This window comes from Aulonocara sp. 'chitande type north' Nkhata Bay, linkage group LG5 (genome assembly GCF_057382095.1).
Source record: "Aulonocara sp. 'chitande type north' Nkhata Bay isolate Kocher_YH1m ecotype deep benthic linkage group LG5, A_spYH_male_GT1.1, whole genome shotgun sequence".
NCBI classification, from domain to species: domain Eukaryota; kingdom Metazoa; phylum Chordata; class Actinopteri; order Cichliformes; family Cichlidae; genus Aulonocara; species Aulonocara sp. 'chitande type north' Nkhata Bay.
In genome coordinates this window covers 816,201-834,084 of record NC_141348.1, presented here as the reverse complement: position 1 = coordinate 834,084, position 17,884 = coordinate 816,201, and the positions used below count along the sequence as shown (strand labels likewise).

At 56.8% G+C, this 17,884-nt stretch overlaps 9 non-coding genes and 4 pseudogenes across 9 annotated transcripts; all 13 read right to left on the bottom strand.

Moving 5' to 3' along the window:
• Positions 1–344: 344 nt before the first annotated feature.
• Positions 345–463, bottom strand: LOC147329275 (5S ribosomal RNA). Its single transcript, XR_015129433.1, has one exon. It is a non-coding gene; the product is annotated as a 5S ribosomal RNA (ribosomal RNA).
• A 901-nt stretch (positions 464–1,364) lies between these two features.
• On the bottom strand, positions 1,365–1,483 carry LOC147329274 (5S ribosomal RNA). Its single transcript, XR_015129755.1, has one exon. It is a non-coding gene; the product is annotated as a 5S ribosomal RNA (ribosomal RNA).
• A 1,654-nt stretch (positions 1,484–3,137) lies between these two features.
• Positions 3,138–3,256, bottom strand: LOC147329273 (5S ribosomal RNA; annotated as a pseudogene).
• A 699-nt stretch (positions 3,257–3,955) lies between these two features.
• Positions 3,956–4,074, bottom strand: LOC147329272 (5S ribosomal RNA; annotated as a pseudogene).
• Positions 4,075–4,974: 900 nt separating this feature from the next.
• Positions 4,975–5,093, bottom strand: LOC147329271 (5S ribosomal RNA). The gene has a single exon (XR_015129432.1). It is a non-coding gene; the product is annotated as a 5S ribosomal RNA (ribosomal RNA).
• An 899-nt stretch (positions 5,094–5,992) lies between these two features.
• On the bottom strand, positions 5,993–6,111 carry LOC147329270 (5S ribosomal RNA; annotated as a pseudogene).
• A 2,071-nt stretch (positions 6,112–8,182) lies between these two features.
• LOC147329269 (5S ribosomal RNA) lies at positions 8,183–8,301 on the bottom strand (annotated as a pseudogene).
• A 667-nt stretch (positions 8,302–8,968) lies between these two features.
• Positions 8,969–9,087, bottom strand: LOC147329268 (5S ribosomal RNA). Its single transcript, XR_015129431.1, has one exon. It is a non-coding gene; the product is annotated as a 5S ribosomal RNA (ribosomal RNA).
• A 1,873-nt stretch (positions 9,088–10,960) lies between these two features.
• On the bottom strand, positions 10,961–11,079 carry LOC147329267 (5S ribosomal RNA). Its single transcript, XR_015129684.1, has one exon. It is a non-coding gene; the product is annotated as a 5S ribosomal RNA (ribosomal RNA).
• A 1,058-nt stretch (positions 11,080–12,137) lies between these two features.
• Positions 12,138–12,256, bottom strand: LOC147329266 (5S ribosomal RNA). The gene has a single exon (XR_015129683.1). It is a non-coding gene; the product is annotated as a 5S ribosomal RNA (ribosomal RNA).
• A 1,097-nt stretch (positions 12,257–13,353) lies between these two features.
• On the bottom strand, positions 13,354–13,472 carry LOC147329265 (5S ribosomal RNA). Its single transcript, XR_015129730.1, has one exon. It is a non-coding gene; the product is annotated as a 5S ribosomal RNA (ribosomal RNA).
• Positions 13,473–15,073: 1,601 nt separating this feature from the next.
• Positions 15,074–15,192, bottom strand: LOC147329264 (5S ribosomal RNA). Its single transcript, XR_015129682.1, has one exon. It is a non-coding gene; the product is annotated as a 5S ribosomal RNA (ribosomal RNA).
• A 1,450-nt stretch (positions 15,193–16,642) lies between these two features.
• Positions 16,643–16,761, bottom strand: LOC147329263 (5S ribosomal RNA). The gene has a single exon (XR_015129430.1). It is a non-coding gene; the product is annotated as a 5S ribosomal RNA (ribosomal RNA).
• Between the last annotated feature and the right edge of the window lie 1,123 nt (positions 16,762–17,884).

The window sequence follows — 17,884 nt, the reverse complement described above, 5'->3', positions numbered from 1 at the left end:
TGTAAGTGGCCTGAGCAAGAGCCACAGACCCTGGTGTGGTGTAATTGGCCTCAATAGCAACTAAGGCCCTGGTGTGGTGTAGGTGGCCTCAGCCAGCAGCCACAGGCCCTGGTGTGGTGTAAGTGGCCTCAGCCAGCAGCCACAGGCCCTGATGTGGTGTAAGTGGCCCCAGCCGGTCCCTCAGGCCCTTGTGTGGTGTAGGTTGCATCAGCTAGCAGCACAAGACATTGGAAAACAGCCAAAAGCAATGTCGTTAATGTGCCCTCATTAATGGGGAGCTGCTTCTGGTCTTTTAATACACCCCTTCTCTGGATCAAAAGCGGTTCAATGACATGAAAAAGAAAGGCTTACAGCACCAGGTATTCCCAGGCAGTCTCCCATCCAAGTACTAACCAAGCCCAGCCCTGCTTAGCTTCCGAGATCAGACGAGGTCGGGCGTGCTCAGGGTGGTATGGCCGTAAGCTGCTGGCCCCAGCACAATGTCTCAATTTATGGATTCAAGTGATTAGGTGGCAAGTACCTGAAGTTACGAAGACAATCCTATAACCATACCTGCATGTTTGCATAATACCCTAACCAAAAGGCTCAGTTTGGCATTTATCCAACAGCACAGGCCCTGGATTGTTGAAGATGGCCTCAAGAACCAGCACAGGACCTGGTGTGTTTTACATGGCCACAGCAAGCAGCACAGGGCCTGGTTTGGTGAAGATGGCCTCAGCAAGCAGCCACAGGCCCTGGTTTGGTGTAAGTGGCCTCAGCTAGCAGCCACAGGCCCTGGTGTGGTGTGAGTGGCCTCAGCAAGCAGCCACAGGCCCTGGTGTGGTCTAAGTGGCCTCAGCCAGTGCCACAGGCCCTGGTGTGGTGTAAGTGGCCTGAGCAAGAGCCACAGGCCCTGGTGTGGTGTAAGTGGCCTCAGCCAGCAGCCACAGGCCCTGGTGTGGTGTAAGTGGCCTGAGCAAGAGCCACAGGCCCTGGTGTGGTGTAATTGGCCTCAATAGCAACTAAGGCCCTGGTGTGGTGTAAGTGGCCTCAGCCAGCAGCCACAGGCCCTGGTGTGGTGTAAGTGGCCTCAGCCAGCAGCCACAGGCCCTGGTGTGGTGTAAGTGGCCTCAGCCAGCAGCCACAGGCCCTGGTGTGGTGTAAGTGGCCTCAGCCAGAGCCACAGGCCCTGATGTGGTGTAAGTGGCCCCAGCCGGTCACTCAGGCCCTGGTGTGGTGTAGGTGGCATCAGCTAGCAGCACAAGACATTGGAAAACAGCCAAAAGCAATGTCGTTAATGTGCCCTCATTAATGGGCAGCTGCTTTTGGTCTTTTAATACACCCCTTCTCTGGATCAAAAGCGGTTCAATGACATGAAAATCAAAGGCTTACAGCACCAGGTATTCCAAGGCAGTCTCCCATCCAAGTACTAACCAAGCCCAGCCCTGCTTAGCTTCCGAGATCAGACGAGGTCGGGCGTGCTCAGGGTGGTATGGCCGTAAGCTGCTGGCTCCAGCACAATGTCTCAATTTATGGATTCAAGTGATTAGGTGGCAAGTACCTGAAGTTACGAAGACAATCCTATAACCATACCTGCATGTTTGCATAATACCCTAACCAAAAGGCTCAGTTTGGCATTTATCCAACAGCACAGGCCCTGGATTGTTGAAGATGGCCTCAAGAACCAGCACAGGACCTGGTGTGTTTTACATGGCCACAGCAAGCAGCACAGGGCCTGGTTTGGTGAAGATGGCCTCGGCCAGAAGCGCAGGGCCTGGTGTGATGTGAGTGGCCTGAGCAAGAGCCACAGGTCTTGGTGTGGTGTAAGTGGCCTCAGCCAGCAGCCACAGGCCCTGGTGTGGTGTAAGTCGCCTCAGCCAGAAGCCACAGGCACTGGTGTGGTGTAAGTGGCCTCAGCCAGCAGCAAAAGGGCCCTGGTGTGGTGTAAGTCGCCTCAGCCAGCAGCCACAGGCCCTGGTGTGGTGTAGGTGGCCTCAGCCAGCAGCCACAGGCCCTGGTGTGGTGTAAGTGGCCTCAGCCAGCAGCCACAGGCCCTGGTGTGGTGTAAGTGGCCTGAGCAAGAGCCACAGGCCCTGGTGTGGTGTAAGTGGCCTGAGCAAGAGCCACAGACCCTGGTGTGGTGTAATTGGCCTCAATAGCAACTAATGCCCTGGTGTGGTGTAGGTGGCCTCAGCCAGCAGCCACAGGCCCTGGTGTGGTATAAGTGGCCTAAGCCAGCAGCCACAGGCCCTGGTGTGGTGTAAGTGGCCTCAGCCAGCAGCCACAGGCCCTGGTGTGGTGTAAGTCGCCTCAGCCAGAAGCCACAGGCACTGGTGTGGTGTAAGTGGCCTCAGCCAGCAGCAAAAGGGCCCTGGTGTGGTGTAAGTCGCCTCAGCCAGCAGCCACAGGCCCTGGTGTGGTGTAGATGGCCTCAGCCAGCAGCCACAGGCCCTGGTGTGGTGTAAGTGGCCTCAGCCAGCAGCCACAGGCCCTGGTGTGGTCTAAGTGGCCTCAGTCAGAAGCACAGGCCCTGGTGTGATATGAGTGGCCTGAGCAAGAGCCACAGGCCCTGGTGTGGTGTAAGTGGCCTGAGCAAGAGCCACAGGCCCTGGCGTGGTGTAAGTGGCCTGAGCAAGAGCCACAGGCCCTGGTGTGGTGTAGGTGGCCTCAGCCAGCAGCCACAAGCCCTTGTGTGGTGTAAGTGGCCTCAGCCAGCAGCCACAGGCCCTGGTGTGGTGTAAGTGGCCTCAGCCAGTGCCACAGGCCCTGGTGTGGTGTAAGTGGCCTGAGCAAGAGCCACAGACCATGGTGTGGTGTAATTGGCCTCAATAGCAACTAAGGCCCTGGTGTGGTGTAAGTGGCCTCAGCCAGCAGCCACAGGCCCTGGTGTGGTGTAAGTGGCCTCAGCCAGCAGCCACAGGCCCTGGTGTGGTGTAAGTGGCCTCAGCCAGAGCCACAGGCCCTGATGTGGTGTAAGTGGCCCCAGCCGGTCACTCAGGCCCTGGTGTGGTGTAGGTGGCACCAGCTAGCATCACAAGACATTGGAAAACAGCCAAAAGCAATGTCGTTAATGTGCCCTCATTAATGGGCAGCTGCTTTTGGTCTTTTAATACACCCCTTCTCTGGATCAAAAGCGGTTCAATGACATGAAAATGAAAGGCTTACAGCACCAGGTATTCCCAGGCAGTCTCCCATCCAAGTACTAACCAAGCCCAGCCCTGCTCAGCTTCCGAGATCAGACGAGGTCGGGCGTGCTCAGGGTGGTATGGCCGTAAGGTGCTGGCCCCAGCACAATGTCTCAATTTATGGATTCAGGTGATTAGGTGGCAAGTACCTGAAGTTACGAAGACAATCCTATAACCCTACCTTCATGTTTGCATAATACCCTAACCCAAAGGCTCAGTTTAGCATTTATCCAACAGCACAGGCCCTGGATTGTTGAAGATGGCCTCAGGAACCAGCACAGGGCCTGGTGTGTTGTACATGGCCACAGCTAGCAGCACAGGGCCTGGTTTGGTGAAGATGGCCTCGGCCAGAAGCGCAGGTCCTGGTGTGATATGAGTGGCCTGAGCAAGAGCCACAGGCCCTGGTGTGGTGTAAGTGGCCTGAGCAAGAGCCACAGGCCCTGGTGTGGTGTAAGTGGCCTCAATAGCAAATAAGGCCCTGGTGTGGTGTAAGTGGCCTCAGCCAGGAGCCACAGGCCCTGGTGTGGTGTAAGTGGCCTCAGCCAGTGCCACAGGCCCTGGTGTGGTGTAAGTGGCCTGAGCAAGAGCCAAAGACCCTGGTGTGGTGTAATTGGCCTCAATAGCAACTAAGGCCCTGGTGTGGTGTAGGTGGCATCAGCTAGCAGCACAAGACATTGGAAAACAGCCAAAAGCAATGTCGTTAATGTGCCCTCATTAATGGGCAGCTGCTTTTGGTCTTTTAATACACCCCTTCTCTGGATCAAAAGCGGTTCAATGACATGAAAATGAAAGGCTTACAGCACCAGGTAGTCCCAGGCAGTCTCCCATCCAAGTACTAACCAAGCCCAGCCCTGCTTAGCTTCCGAGATCAGACGAGGTCGGGCGTGCTCAGGGTGGTATGGCCGTAAGCTGCTGACCCCAGCACAATGTCTCAATTTATGGATTCAAGTGATTAGGTGGCAAGTACCTGAAGTTACGAAGACAATCCTATAACCATAACTGCATGTTTGCATAATACCCTAACCCAAAGGCTCAGTTTGGCATTTATCCAACAGCACAGGCCCTGGATTGTTGAAGATGGCGTCAGGAACCAGCACAAGGCCTGGTGTGTTGTACATGGCCACAGCAAGCAGCACAGGGCCTGGTTTGGTGAAGATGGCCTCGGCCAGAAGCACAGGGCCTGGTGTGATATGAGTGGCCTGAGCAAGAGCCACAGACCCTGGTGTGTTGTAAGTGGCCTCAGCCAGCAGCCACAGGCCCTGGTGTGGTGTAGGTGGCCTCAGCCAGCAACCACAGGCCCTGGTGTGTTGTAAGTGGCCTCAGCCAGCAGCCACAGGCCCTGGTGTGGTGTAGGTGGCCTCAGCCAGCAGCCACAGGCCCTTGTGTGGTGTAATTGGCCTCAATAGCAACTAAGGCCCTGGTGTGGTGTAGGTGGCCTCAGCCAGCAGCCACAGGCCCTGGTGTGGTGTAAGTGGCCTCAGCCAGTGCCACAGGCCCTGGTGTGGTGTAAGTGGCCTGAGCAAGAGCCACAGACCCTGGTGTGGTGTAATTGGCCTCAATAGCAACTAAGGCCCTGGTGTGGTGTAGGTGGCCTCAGCCAGCAGCCACAGGCCCTGGTGTGGTGTAAGTGGCATCAGCCAGCAGCCACAGGCCCTGGTGTGGTGTAAGTGGCATCAGCTAGCAGCACAAGACATTGGAAAACAGCCAAAAGCAATGTCGTTAATGTGCCCTCATTAATGGGCAGCTGCTTTTGGTCTTTTAATACACCCCTTCTCTGGATCAAAAGCGGTTCAATGACATGAAAATGAAAGGCTTACAGCACCAGGTATTCCCAGGCAGTCTCCCATCCAAGTACTAACCAAGCCCAGCCCTGCTTAGCTTCCGAGATCAGACGAGGTCGGGCGTGCTCAGGGTGGTATGGCCGTAAGCTGCTGGCCCCAGCACAATGTCTCAATTTATGGATTCAAGTGATTAGGTGGCAAGTACCTGAAGTTACGAAGACAATCCTATAACCATACCTGCATGTTTGCATAATACCCTAACCCAAAGGCTCAGTTTAGCATTTATCCAACAGCACAGGCCCTGGATTGTTGAAGATGGCCTCAGGAACCAGCACAGGGCCTGGTGTGTTGTACATGGCCACAGCTAGCAGCACAGGGCCTGGTTTGGTGAAGATGGCCTCGGCCAGAAGAGCAGGGCCTGGTGTGATGTGAGTGGCCTGAGCAAGAGCCACAGGCCCTGGTGTGGTGTAAGTGGCCTGAGCAAGAGCCACAGGCCCTGGTGTGGTGTAAGTGGCCTCAGCCAGCAGCCACAGGCCCTGGTGTGGTGTAAGTCACCTCAGCCAGAAGCCACAGTCCCTGGTGTGGTGTAAGTGGCCTCAGCCAGCAGCAACAGGCCCTGGTGTGGTGTAAGTCGCCTCAGCCAGCAGCCACAGGCCCTGGTGTGGTCTAAGCGGCCTGAGCCAGTGCCACAGGCCCTGGTGTGGTGTAAGTGGCCTGAGCAAGAGCCACAGACCCTGGTGTGGTGTAAATGGCCTCAATAGCAACTAAGGCCCTGGTGTGGTGTATGTGGCCTCAGCCAGCAGCCACAGGCCCTGTTGTGGTGTAACTGGCCTCAGCCAGAGCAACAGGCCCTGATGTGGTGTAAGTGGCCCCAGCCGGTCACTCAGGCCCTGGTGTGGTGTAGGTGGCATCAGCTAGCAGCACAAGACATTGGAAAAGAGCCAAAAGCAATGTCATTAATGTGCCCTCATTAATGGGGAGCTGCTTTTGGTCTTTTAATACACCCCTTCTCTGGATCAAAAGCGGTTCAATGACATGAAAATGAAAGGCTTACAGCACCAGGTATTCCCAGGCAGTCTCCCATCCAAGTACTAACCAAGCCCAGCCCTGCTTAGCTTCCGAGATCAGACCCGGTCGGGGGTGCTTAGGGTGGTATGGCCGTAAGCTGCTGGCCCCAGCACAATGTCTCAATTTATGGATTCAAGTGATTAGGTGGCAAGTACCTGAAGTTACGAAGACAATCCTATAACCATACCTGCATGTTTGCATAATACCCTAACCCAAAGGCTCAGTTTGGCATTTATCCAACAGCACAGGCCCTGGATTGTTGAAGATGGCCTCAGGAACCAGCACAGGGCCTGGTGTGTTGTACATGGCCACAGCAAGCAGCACAGGGCCTGGTTTGGTGAAGATGGCCTCAGCCAGAAGCACAGGGCCTGGTGTGATATGAGTGGCCTGAGCAAGAGCCACAGGCCCTGGTGTGGTGTAAGTGGAATCAGCCAGCAGCCACAGGCACTGGTGTGGTGTAAGTGGCCTCAGCCAGCAGCCACAGGCCCTGGTGTGGTGTAGGTGGCCTCAGCCAGCAGCCACAGGCCCTGGTGTGGTGTAAGTGGCCCCAGCCGGTCACTCAGGCCCTTTTGTGGTGTAAGTGGCCTCAGCCAGTGCCACAGGCCCTGGTGTGGTGTAAGTGGCTTGAGCAAGAGCCACAGACCCTGGTGTGGTGTAATTGGCCTCAGCCAGCAGCCACAGGCCCTGGTGTGGTGTAAGTTGCCTCAGACAGAAGCCACAGGCCCTGGTGTGGTGTAAGTCGCCTCAGCCAGCAGCCACAGGCCCTGGTGTGGTGTAGGTGGCCTCAGCCACCAGCCACAGGCCCTGGTGTGGTGTAAGTGGCCTCAGCCAGCAGCCACAGGCCCTGGTGTGGTGTAAGTGGCCTCAGCCAGCAGCCACAGGCCCTGGTGTGGTGTAAGTGGCCTCAGCCAGTGCCACAGGCCCTGGTGTGGTGTAAGTGGCCTGAGCAAGAGCCACAGGCCCTGGTGTGGTGTAAGTGGCCTGAGCAAGAGCCACAGACCCTGGTGTGGTGTAATTGGCCTCAATAGCAACTAATGCCCTGGTGTGGTGTAGGTGGCCTCAGCCAGCAGCCACAGGCCCTGGTGTGGTGTAAGTGGCCTGAGCAAGAGCCACAGGCCCTGGTGTGGTGTAAGTGGCCTGAGCAAGAGCCACAGACCCTGGTGTGGTGTAATTGGCCTCAATAGCAACTAATGCCCTGGTGTGGTGTAGGTGGCCTCAGCCAGCAGCCACAGGCCCTGGTGTGGTGAAAGTGGCCTCAGCCAGAGCCACAGGCCCTGATGTGGTGTAAGTGGCCCCAGCCGGTCACTCAGGCCCTTGTGTGGTGTAGGTTGCATCAGCCAGCAGCCACAGGCCCTGGTGTGGTGTAAGTGGCCTCAGCCAGCAGCCACAGGCCCTGGTGTGGTCTAAGTGGCCTCAGCAAGAGCCACAGGCCCTGGTGTGGTGTAAGTGGCCTGAGCAAGAGCCACAGGCCCTGGTGTGGTGTAAGTGGCCTCAATAGCAAATAAGGCCCTGGTGTGGTGTAAGTGGCCAGAAGCGCAGGGCCTGGTGTGATGTGAGTGGCCTGAGCAAGAGCCACAGACCCTGGTGTGGTGTAATTGGCCTCAATAGCAACTAAGGCCCTGGTGTGGTGTATGTGGCCTCAGGCAGCAGCCACAGGCCCTGTTGTGGTGTAACTGGCCTCAGCCAGAGCCACAGGCCCTGATGTGGTGTAAGTGGCCCCAGCCGGTTACTCAGGCCCTGGTGTGGTGTAGGTGGCCTCAGCCAGCCGCCACAGGCCCTGGTGTGGTGTAAGTGGCCTCAGCCAGCAGCCACAGGCCCTGGTGTGGTGTAAGTGGCCTGAGCAAGAGCCACAGACCATGGTGTGGTGTAATTGGCCTCAATAGCAACTAAGGCCCTGGTGTGGTGTAGGTGGCCTAAGCCAGCAGCCACAGGCCCTGGTGTGGTGTAAGTGGCCTCAGCCAGAGCCACAGGCCCTGATGTGGTGTAAGTGGCCCCAGCCGGTCACTCAGGCCCTGGTGTGGTGTAGGTGGCATCAGCTAGCAGCACAAGACATTGGAAAAGAGCCAAAAGCAATGTCGTTAATGTGACCTCATTAATGGGCAGCTGCTTTTGGTCTTTTAATACACCCCTTCTCTGGATCAAAAGCGGTTCAATGACATGAAAATGAAAAGCTTACAGCACCAGGTATTCCCAGGCAGTCTCCCATCCAAGTACTAACCAAGCCCAGCCCTGCTCAGCTTCCGAGATCAGACGAGGTCAGGCGTGCTCAGGGTGGTATGGCCGTAAGCTGCTGGCCGTAAGCTGCTGGCCCCAGCACAATGTCTCAATTTATGGATTCAGGTGATTAGGTGGCAAGTACCTGAAGTTACGAAGACAATCCTATAACCCTACCTTCATGTTTGCATAATACCCTAACCCAAAGGCTCAGTTTAGCATTTATCCAACAGCACAGGCCCTGGATTGTTGAAGATGGCCTCAGGAACCAGCACAGGGCCTGGTGTGTTGTACATGGCCACAGCTAGCAGCACAGGGCCTGGTTTGGTGAAGATGGCCTCGGCCAGAAGCGCAGGGCCTGGTGTGATGTGAGTGGCCTGAGCAAGAGCCACAGGCCCTGGTGTGGTGTAAGTGGCCTGAGCAAGAGCCACAGGCCCTGGTGTGGTGTAAGTGGCCTCAATAGCAAATAAGGCCCTGGTGTGGTGTAAGTGGCCTCAGCCAGTGCCACAGGCCCTGGTGTGGTGTAAGTGGCCTGAGCAAGAGCCAAAGACCCTGGTGTGGTGTAATTGGCCTCAATAGCAACTAAGGCCCTGGTGTGGTGTAGGTGGCATCAGCTAGCAGCACAAGACATTGGAAAACAGCCAAAAGCAATGTCGTTAATGTACCCTCATTAATGGGCAGCTGCTTTTGGTCTTTTAATACACCCCTTCTCTGGATCAAAAGCGGTTCAATGACATGAAAGGCTTACAGCACCAGGTATTCCCAGGCAGTCTCCCATCCAAGTACTAACCAAGCCCAGCCCTGCTTAGCTTCCGAGATCAGACGAGGTCGGGCGTGCTCAGGGTGGTATGGCCGTAAGCTGCTGGCTCCAGCACAATGTCTCAATTTATGATTTCAAGTGATTAGGTGGCAAGTACCTGAAGTTACGAAGATAATCCTATAACCATACCTGCATGTTTGCATAATACCCTAACCCAAAGGCTCAGTTTGGCATTTACCCAACAGCACAGGCCCTGGATTGTTGAAGATGGCCTCAGGAACCAGCACAGGGCCTGGTGTGTTGTACATGGCCACAGCAAGCAGCACAGGGCCTGGTTTGGTGAAGATGGCCTCGGCCAGAAGCACAGGGCCTGGTGTGATATGAGTGGCCTGAGCAAGAGCCACAGGCCCTGGTGTGTTGTAAGTGGCCTCAGCCAGCAGCCACAGGCCCTGGTGTGGTGTAGGTGGCCTCAGCCAGCAGCCACAGGCCCTTGTGTGGTGTAAGTGGCCTCAGCCAGCAGCCACAGGCCCTGGTGTGGTGTAAGTGGCCTCAGCCAGTGCCACAGGCCCTGGTGTGGTGTAATTGGCCTCAATAGCAACTAAGGCCCTGGTGTGGTGTAAGTGGCCTGAGCAAGAGCCACATACCCTGGTGTGGTGTAAGTGGCCTCAGCCAGTGCCACAGGCCCTGGTGTGGTGTAATTGGCCTCAATAGCAACTAAGGCCCTGGTGTGGTGTAAGTGGCCTGAGCAAGAGCCACATACCCTGGTGTGGTGTAATTGGCCTCAATAGCAACTAAGGCCCTGGTGTGTTGTAGGTGGCCTCAGCCAGCAGCCACAGGCCCTGGTGTGGTGTAAGTGGCCTCAGCCAGCAGCCACAGGCCCTGGTGTGGTGTAAGTGGCCAGAAGCGCAGGGCCTGGTGTGATGTGAGTGGCCTGAGCAAGAGCCACAGACCCTGGTGTGGTGTAATTGGCCTCAATAGCAACTAAGGCCCTGGTGTGGTGTATGTGGCCTCAGCCAGCAGCCACAGGCCCTGGTGTGGTGTAACTGGCCTCAGCCAGCAGCCACAGGCCCTGGTGTGGTGTAAGTGGCCTCAGCCAGAGCCACAGGCCCTGATGTGGTGTAAGTCGCCTCAGCCAGAAGCCACAGGCACTGGTGTGGTGTAAGTGGCCTCAGCCAGCAGCAACAGGCCCTGGTGTGGTGTAAGTCGCCTCAGCAAGCAGCCACAGGCCCTGGTGTGGTGTAGGTGGCCTCAGCCAGCAGCCACAGGCCCTGGTATGGTGTAAGTGGCCTCAGCCAGCAGCCACAGGCCCTGGTGTGGTCTAAGTGGCCTCAGCAAGAGCCGCAGACCCTGGTGTGGTGTAATTGGCCTCAGCCAGAGCCACAGGCCCTGATGTGGTGTAAGTGGCCTCAGCCAGAGCCACAGGCCCTGGTGTGGTGTAACTGGCCTCAATAGCAAATAAGGCCCTGATGTGGTGTAAGTGGCCTCAGCCAGAGCCACAGACCCTGGTGTGGTGTAATTGGCCTCAGACAGAGCCACAGGCCCTGGTGTGGTGTAGGTGGCCTCAGCCAGCCGCCACAGGCCCTGGTGTGGTGTAAGTGGCCTCAGCCAGCAGCCACAGGCCCTGGTGTGGTGTAAGTGGCCTGAGCAAGAGCCACAGACCATGGTGTGGTGTAATTGGCCTCAATAGCAACTAAGGCCCTGGTGTGGTGTAGGTGGCCTCAGCCAGCAGCCACAGGCCGTGGTGTGGTGTAAGTGGCCTCAGCCAGAGCCACAGGCCCTGATGTGGTGTAAGTGGCCCCAGCCGGTCACTCAGGCCCTGGTGTGGTGTAGGTGGCATCAGCTAGCAGCACAAGACATTGGAAAAGAGCCAAAAGCAATGTCGTTAATGTGCCCTCATTAATGGGCAGCTGCTTTTGGTCTTTTAATACACCCCTTTTCTGGATCAAAAGCGGTTCAATGACATGAAAATGAAAGGCTTACAGCACCAAGTATTCCCAGGCAGTCTCCCATCCAAGTACTAACCAAGCCCAGCCCTGCTTAGCTTCCGAGATCAGACGAGGTCGGGCGTGCTCAGGGTGGTATGGCCGTAAGCTGCTGGCCCCAGCACAATGTCTCAATTTATGGATTCAAGTGATTAGGTGGCAAGTACCTGAAGTTACGAAGACAATCCTATAACCATACCTGCATGTTTGCATAATACCCTAACCCAAAGGCTCAGTTTAGCATTTATCCAACAGCACAGGCCCTGGATTGTTGAAGATGGCCTCAGGAACCAGCACAGGGCCTGGTGTGTTGTACATGGCCACAGCTAGCAGCACAGGGCCTGGTTTGGTGAAGATGGCCTCGGCCAGAAGAGCAGGGCCTGGTGTGATATGAGTGGCCTGAGCAAGAGCCACAGGCCCTGGTGTGGTGTAAGTGGCCTGAGCAAGAGCCACAGGCCCTGGTGTGGTGTAAGTGGCCTCAGCCAGCAGCCACAGGCCCTGGTGTGGTGTAAGTCACCTCAGCCAGAAGCCACAGTCCCTGGTGTGGTGTAAGTGGCCTCAGCCAGCAGCAACAGGCCCTGGTGTGGTGTAAGTCGCCTCAGCCAGCAGCCACAGGCCCTGGTGTGGTGTAGGTGGCCTCAGCCTGCAGCCACAGGCCCTGGTGTGGTCTAAGTGGCCTCAGCCAGTGCCACAGGCCCTGGTGTGGTGTAAGTGGCCTGAGCAAGAGCCACAGACCCTGGTGTGGTGTAAATGGCCTCAATAGCAACTAAGGCCCTGGTGTGGTGTATGTGGCCTCAGCCAGCAGCCACAGGCCCTGGTGTGGTGTAACTGGCCTCAGCCAGCAGCCACAGGCCCTGGTGTGGTGTAAGTGACCTCAATAGCAACTAAGGCCCTGGTGTGGTGTAAGTGGCCTCAGCCAGCAGCCACAGGCTCTGGTGTGGTGTAACTGGCCTCAGCCAGCAGCCACAGGCCCTGATGTGGTGTAAGTGGCCCCAGCCGGTCACTCAGGCCCTGGTGTGGTGTAGGTGGCATCAGCTAGCAGCACAAGACATTGGAAAAGAGCCAAAAGCAATGTCGTTAATGTGCCCTCATTAATGGGCAGCTGCTTTTGGTCTTTTAATACACCCCTTTTCTGGATCAAAAGCGGTTCAATGACATGAAAATGAAAGGCTTACAGCACCAAGTATTCCCAGGCAGTCTCCCATCCAAGTACTAACCAAGCCCAGCCCTGCTTAGCTTCCGAGATCAGACGAGGTCGGGCGTGCTCAGGGTGGTATGGCCGTAAGCTGCTGGCCCCAGCACAATGTCTCAATTTATGGATTCAAGTGATTAGGTGGCAAGTACCTGAAGTTACGAAGACAATCCTATAACCATACCTGCATGTTTGCATAATACCCTAACCCAAAGGCTCAGTTTAGCATTTATCCAACAGCACAGGCCCTGGATTGTTGAAGATGGCCTCAGGAACCAGCACAGGGCCTGGTGTGTTGTACATGGCCACAGCTAGCAGCACAGGGCCTGGTTTGGTGAAGATGGCCTCGGCCAGAAGAGCAGGGCCTGGTGTGATATGAGTGGCCTGAGCAAGAGCCACAGGCCCTGGTGTGGTATAAGTGGCCTGAGCAAGAGCCACAGGCCCTGGTGTGGTGTAAGTGGCCTCAGCCAGCAGCCACAGGCCCTGGTGTGGTGTAAGTCACCTCAGCCAGAAGCCACAGTCCCTGGTGTGGTGTAAGTGGCCTCAGCCAGCAGCAACAGGCCCTGGTGTGGTGTAAGTCGCCTCAGCCAGCAGCCACAGGCCCTGGTGTGGTGTAGGTGGCCTCAGCCTGCAGCCACAGGCCCTGGTGTGGTCTAAGTGGCCTCAGCCAGTGCCACAGGCCCTGGTGTGGTGTAAGTGGCCTGAGCAAGAGCCACAGACCCTGGTGTGGTGTAAATGGCCTCAATAGCAACTAAGGCCCTGGTGTGGTGTATGTGGCCTCAGCCAGCAGCCACAGGCCCTGGTGTGGTGTAACTGGCCTCAGCCAGCAGCCACAGGCCCTGGTGTGGTGTAAGTGGCCTCAATAGCAACTAAGGCCCTGGTGTGGTGTAAGTGGCCTCAGCCAGCAGCCACAGGCTCTGGTGTGGTGTAACTGGCCTCAGCCAGCAGCCACAGGCCCTGGTGTGGTGTAAGTGGCCTCAGCCAGAGCCACAGGCCCTGATGTGGTGTAAGTGGCCCCAGCCGGTCACTTAGGTCCTGGTGTGGTGTAGGTGGCATCAGCTAGCAGCACAAGACATTGGAAAAGAGCCAAAAGGAGTGTCGTTAATGTGCCCTCATTAATGGGCAGCTGCTTTTGGTCTTTTAATACACCCCTTCTCTGGATCAAAAGCGGTTCAATGACATGAAAATGAAAGACTGACAGCACCAGGTATTCCCAGGCAGTCTCCCATCCAAGTACTAACCAAGCCCAGCCCTGCTTAGCTTCCGAGATCAGACGAGGTCGGGTGTGCTCAGGGTGGTATGGCCGTAAGCTGCTGGGCCCAGCACAATGTCTCAATTTATGGATTCAAGTGATTAGGTGGCAAGTACCTGAAGTTACGAAGATAATCCTATAACCATACCTGCATGTTTGCATAATACCCTAACCCAAAGGCTCAGTTTGGCATTTATCCAACAGCACAGGCCCTGGATTGTTGAAGATGGCCTCAGGAACCAGCACAGGGCCTGGTGTGTTGTACATGGCTACAGCAAGCAGCACAGGGCCTGGTTTGGTGAAGATGGCCTCGGCCAGAAGCGCAGGGCCTGGTGTGATGTGAGTGGCCTGAGCAAGAGCCACAGGCCTTGGTGTGGTGTAAGTGGCCTCAATAGCAACTAAGGCCCTGGTGTGGTGTAAGTGGCCTCAGCCAGCAGTCACAGGCCCTGGTGTGGTGTAGGTGGCCTCAGCCAGCAGCCACAGGCTCTGGTGTGGTGTAAGTCGCCTCAGCCAGCAGCCACAGGCCCTGGTATGGTGTAAGTGGCCTCAGCCAGCAGCCACAGGCCCTGGTGTGGTGTAAGTGGCCAGAAGCGCAGGGCCTGGTGTGATGTGAGTGGCCTGAGCAAGAGCCACAGACCCTGGTGTGGTGTAATTGGCCTCAATAGCAACTAAGGCCCTGGTGTGGTGTATGTGGCCTCAGCCAGCAGCCACAGGCCCTGGTGTGGTGTAACTGGCCTCAGCCAGCAGCCACAGGCCCTGGTGTGGTGTAAGTGGCCTCAGCCAGAGCCACAGGCCCTGATGTGGTGTAAGTCGCCTCAGCCAGAAGCCACAGGCACTGGTGTGGTGTAAGTGGCCTCAGCCAGCAGCAACAGGCCCTGGTGTGGTGTAAGTCGCCTCAGCAAGCAGCCACAGGCCCTGGTGTGGTGTAGGTGGCCTCAGCCAGCAGCCACAGGCCCTGGTATGGTGTAAGTGGCCTCAGCCAGCAGCCACAGGCCCTGGTGTGGTCTAAGTGGCCTCAGCAAGAGCCGCAGACCCTGGTGTGGTGTAATTGGCCTCAGCCAGAGCCACAGGCCCTGATGTGGTGTAAGTGGCCTCAGCCAGAGCCACAGGCCCTGGTGTGGTGTAACTGGCCTCAATAGCAAATAAGGCCCTGATGTGGTGTAAGTGGCCTCAGCCAGAGCCACAGACCCTGGTGTGGTGTAATTGGCCTCAGACAGAGCCACAGGCCCTGGTGTGGTGTAGGTGGCCTCAGCCAGCCGCCACAGGCCCTGGTGTGGTGTAAGTGGCCTCAGCCAGCAGCCACAGGCCCTGGTGTGGTGTAAGTGGCCTGAGCAAGAGCCACAGACCATGGTGTGGTGTAATTGGCCTCAATAGCAACTAAGGCCCTGGTGTGGTGTAGGTGGCCTCAGCCAGCAGCCACAGGCCGTGGTGTGGTGTAAGTGGCCTCAGCCAGAGCCACAGGCCCTGATGTGGTGTAAGTGGCCCCAGCCGGTCACTCAGGCCCTGGTGTGGTGTAGGTGGCATCAGCTAGCAGCACAAGACATTGGAAAAGAGCCAAAAGCAATGTCGTTAATGTGCCCTCATTAATGGGCAGCTGCTTTTGGTCTTTTAATACACCCCTTTTCTGGATCAAAAGCGGTTCAATGACATGAAAAGGAAAGGCTTACAGCACCAAGTATTCCCAGGCAGTCTCCCATCCAAGTACTAACCAAGCCCAGCCCTGCTTAGCTTCCGAGATCAGACGAGGTCGGGCGTGCTCAGGGTGGTATGGCCGTAAGCTGCTGGCCCCAGCACAATGTCTCAATTTATGGATTCAAGTGATTAGGTGGCAAGTACCTGAAGTTACGAAGACAATCCTATAACCATACCTGCATGTTTGCATAATACCCTAACCCAAAGGCTCAGTTTAGCATTTATCCAACAGCACAGGCCCTGGATTGTTGAAGATGGCCTCAGGAACCAGCACAGGGCCTGGTGTGTTGTACATGGCCACAGCTAGCAGCACAGGGCCTGGTTTGGTGAAGATGGCCTCGGCCAGAAGAGCAGGGCCTGGTGTGATATGAGTGGCCTGAGCAAGAGCCACAGGCCCTGGTGTGGTGTAAGTGGCCTGAGCAAGAGCCACAGGCCCTGGTGTGGTGTAAGTGGCCTCAGCCAGCAGCCACAGGCCCTGGTGTGGTGTAAGTCACCTCAGCCAGAAGCCACAGTCCCTGGTGTGGTGTAAGTGGCCTCAGCCAGCAGCAACAGGCCCTGGTGTGGTCTAAGTGGCCTCAGCCAGTGCCACAGGCCCTGGTGTGGTGTAAGTGGCCTGAGCAAGAGCCACAGACCCTGGTGTGGTGTAAATGGCCTCAATAGCAACTAAGGCCCTGGTGTGGTGTATGTGGCCTCAGCCAGCAGCCACAGGCCCTGGTGTGGTGTAACTGGCCTCAGCCAGCAGCCACAGGCCCTGGTGTGGTGTAAGTGGCCTCAATAGCAACTAAGGCCCTGGTGTGGTGTAAGTGGCCTCAGCCAGCAGCCACAGGCTCTGGTGTGGTGTAACTGGCCTCAGCCAGCAGCCACAGGCCCTGATGTGGTGTAAGTGGCCTCTACCAGCAGCCACAGGCCCTGGTGTGGTGTAAGTGGCCTGAGCAAGAGCCACAGGCCCTGGTGTGTTGTAAGTGGCCTCAGCCAGCAGCCACAGGCCCTGGTGTGGTGTAGGTGGCCTCAGCCAGCAGCCACAGGCCCTTGTGTGGTGTAAGTGGCCTCTACCAGCAGCCACAGGCCCTGGTGTGGTGTAAGTGGCCTCAGCCAGTGCCACAGGCCCTGGTGTGGTGTAATTGGCCTCAATAGCAACTAAGGCCCTGGTGTGGTGTAAGTGGCCTGAGCAAGAGCCACATACCCTGGTGTGGTGTAATTGGCCTCAATAGCAACTAAGGCCCTGGTGTGGTGTAGGTGGCCTCAGCCAGCAGCCACAGGCCCTGGTGTGGTGTAAGTGGCCTCAGCCAGCAGCCACAGGCCCTGGTGTGGTGTAAGTGGCCTCAGCCAGAGCAACAGGCCCTGATGTGGTGTAAGTGGCCCCAGCCGGTCACTCAGGCCCTGGTGTGGTGTAGGTGGCATCAGCTAGCAGCACAAGACATTGGAAAACAGCCAAAAGCAATGTCGTTAATGTGCCCTCATTAATGGGGAGCTGCTTCTGGTCTTTTAATACACCCCTTCTCTGGATCAAAAGCGGTTCAATGACATGAAAATGAAAGGCTTACAGCACCAGGTATTCCCAGGCAGTCTCCCATCCAAGTACTAACCAAGCCCAGCCCTGCTTAGCTTCCGAGATCAGACGAGGTCGGGCGTGCTCAGGGTGGTATGGCCGTAAGCTGCTGGCCCCAGCACAATGTCTCAATTTATGGATTCAAGTGATTAGGTGGCAAGTACCTGAAGTTACGAAGACAATCCTATAACCATACCTGCATGTTTGCATAATACCCTAACCCAAAGGCTCAGTTTGGCATTTATCCAACAGCACAGGCCCTGGATTGTTGAAGATGGCCTCAAGAACCAGCACAGGACCTGGTGTGTTTTACATGGCCACAGCAAGCAGCACAGGGCCTGGTTTGGTGAAGATGGCCTCAGCAAGCAGCCACAGGCCCTGGTTTGGTGTAAGTGGCCTCAGCTAGCAGCACAGGCCCTGGTGTGATGTGAGTGGCCTGAGCAAGAGCCACAGGCCTTGGTGTGGTGTAAGTGGCCTCAGCCAGCAGCCACAGGCCCTGGTGTGGTGTAAGTCGCCTCAGCCAGAAGCCACAGGCCCTGGTGTGGTGTAGGTGGCCTCAGCCAGCAGCAAAAGGGCCCTGGTGTGGTGTAAGTCGCCTCAGCCAGCAGCCACAGGCCCTGGTGTGGTGTAGGTGGCCTCAGCCAGCAGCCACAGGCCCTGGTGTGGTGTAAGTGGCCTCAGCCAGCAGCCACAGGCCCTGGTGTGGTGTAAGTGGCCTCAGCCAGTGCCACAGGCCCTGGTGTGGTGTAAGTGGTCTGAGCAAGAGCCACAGACCCTGGTGTGGTGTAATTGGCCTCAGCCAGCAGCCACAGGCCCTGGTGTGGTGTAAGTCGCCTCAGACAGAAGCCACAGGCACTGGTGTGGTGTAAGTGGCCTCAGCCAGCAGCAAAAGGGCCCTGGTGTGGTGTAAGTGGCCTCAGCCAGCAGCCACAGGCCCTGGTGTGGTGTAGGTGGCCTCAGCCACCAGCCACAGGCCCTGGTGTGGTGTAAGTGGCCTCAGCCAGCAGCCACAGGCCCTGGTGTGGTGTAAGTGGCCTCAGCCAGCAGCCACAGGCCCTGGTGTGGTGTAAGTGGCCTCAGCCAGTGCCACAGGCCCTGGTGTGGTGTAAGTGGCCTGAGCAAGAGCCACAGGCCCTGGTGTGGTGTAAGTGGCCTGAGCAAGAGCCACAGACCCTGGTGTGGTGTAATTGGCCTCAATAGCAACTAATGCCCTGGTGTGGTGTAGGTGGC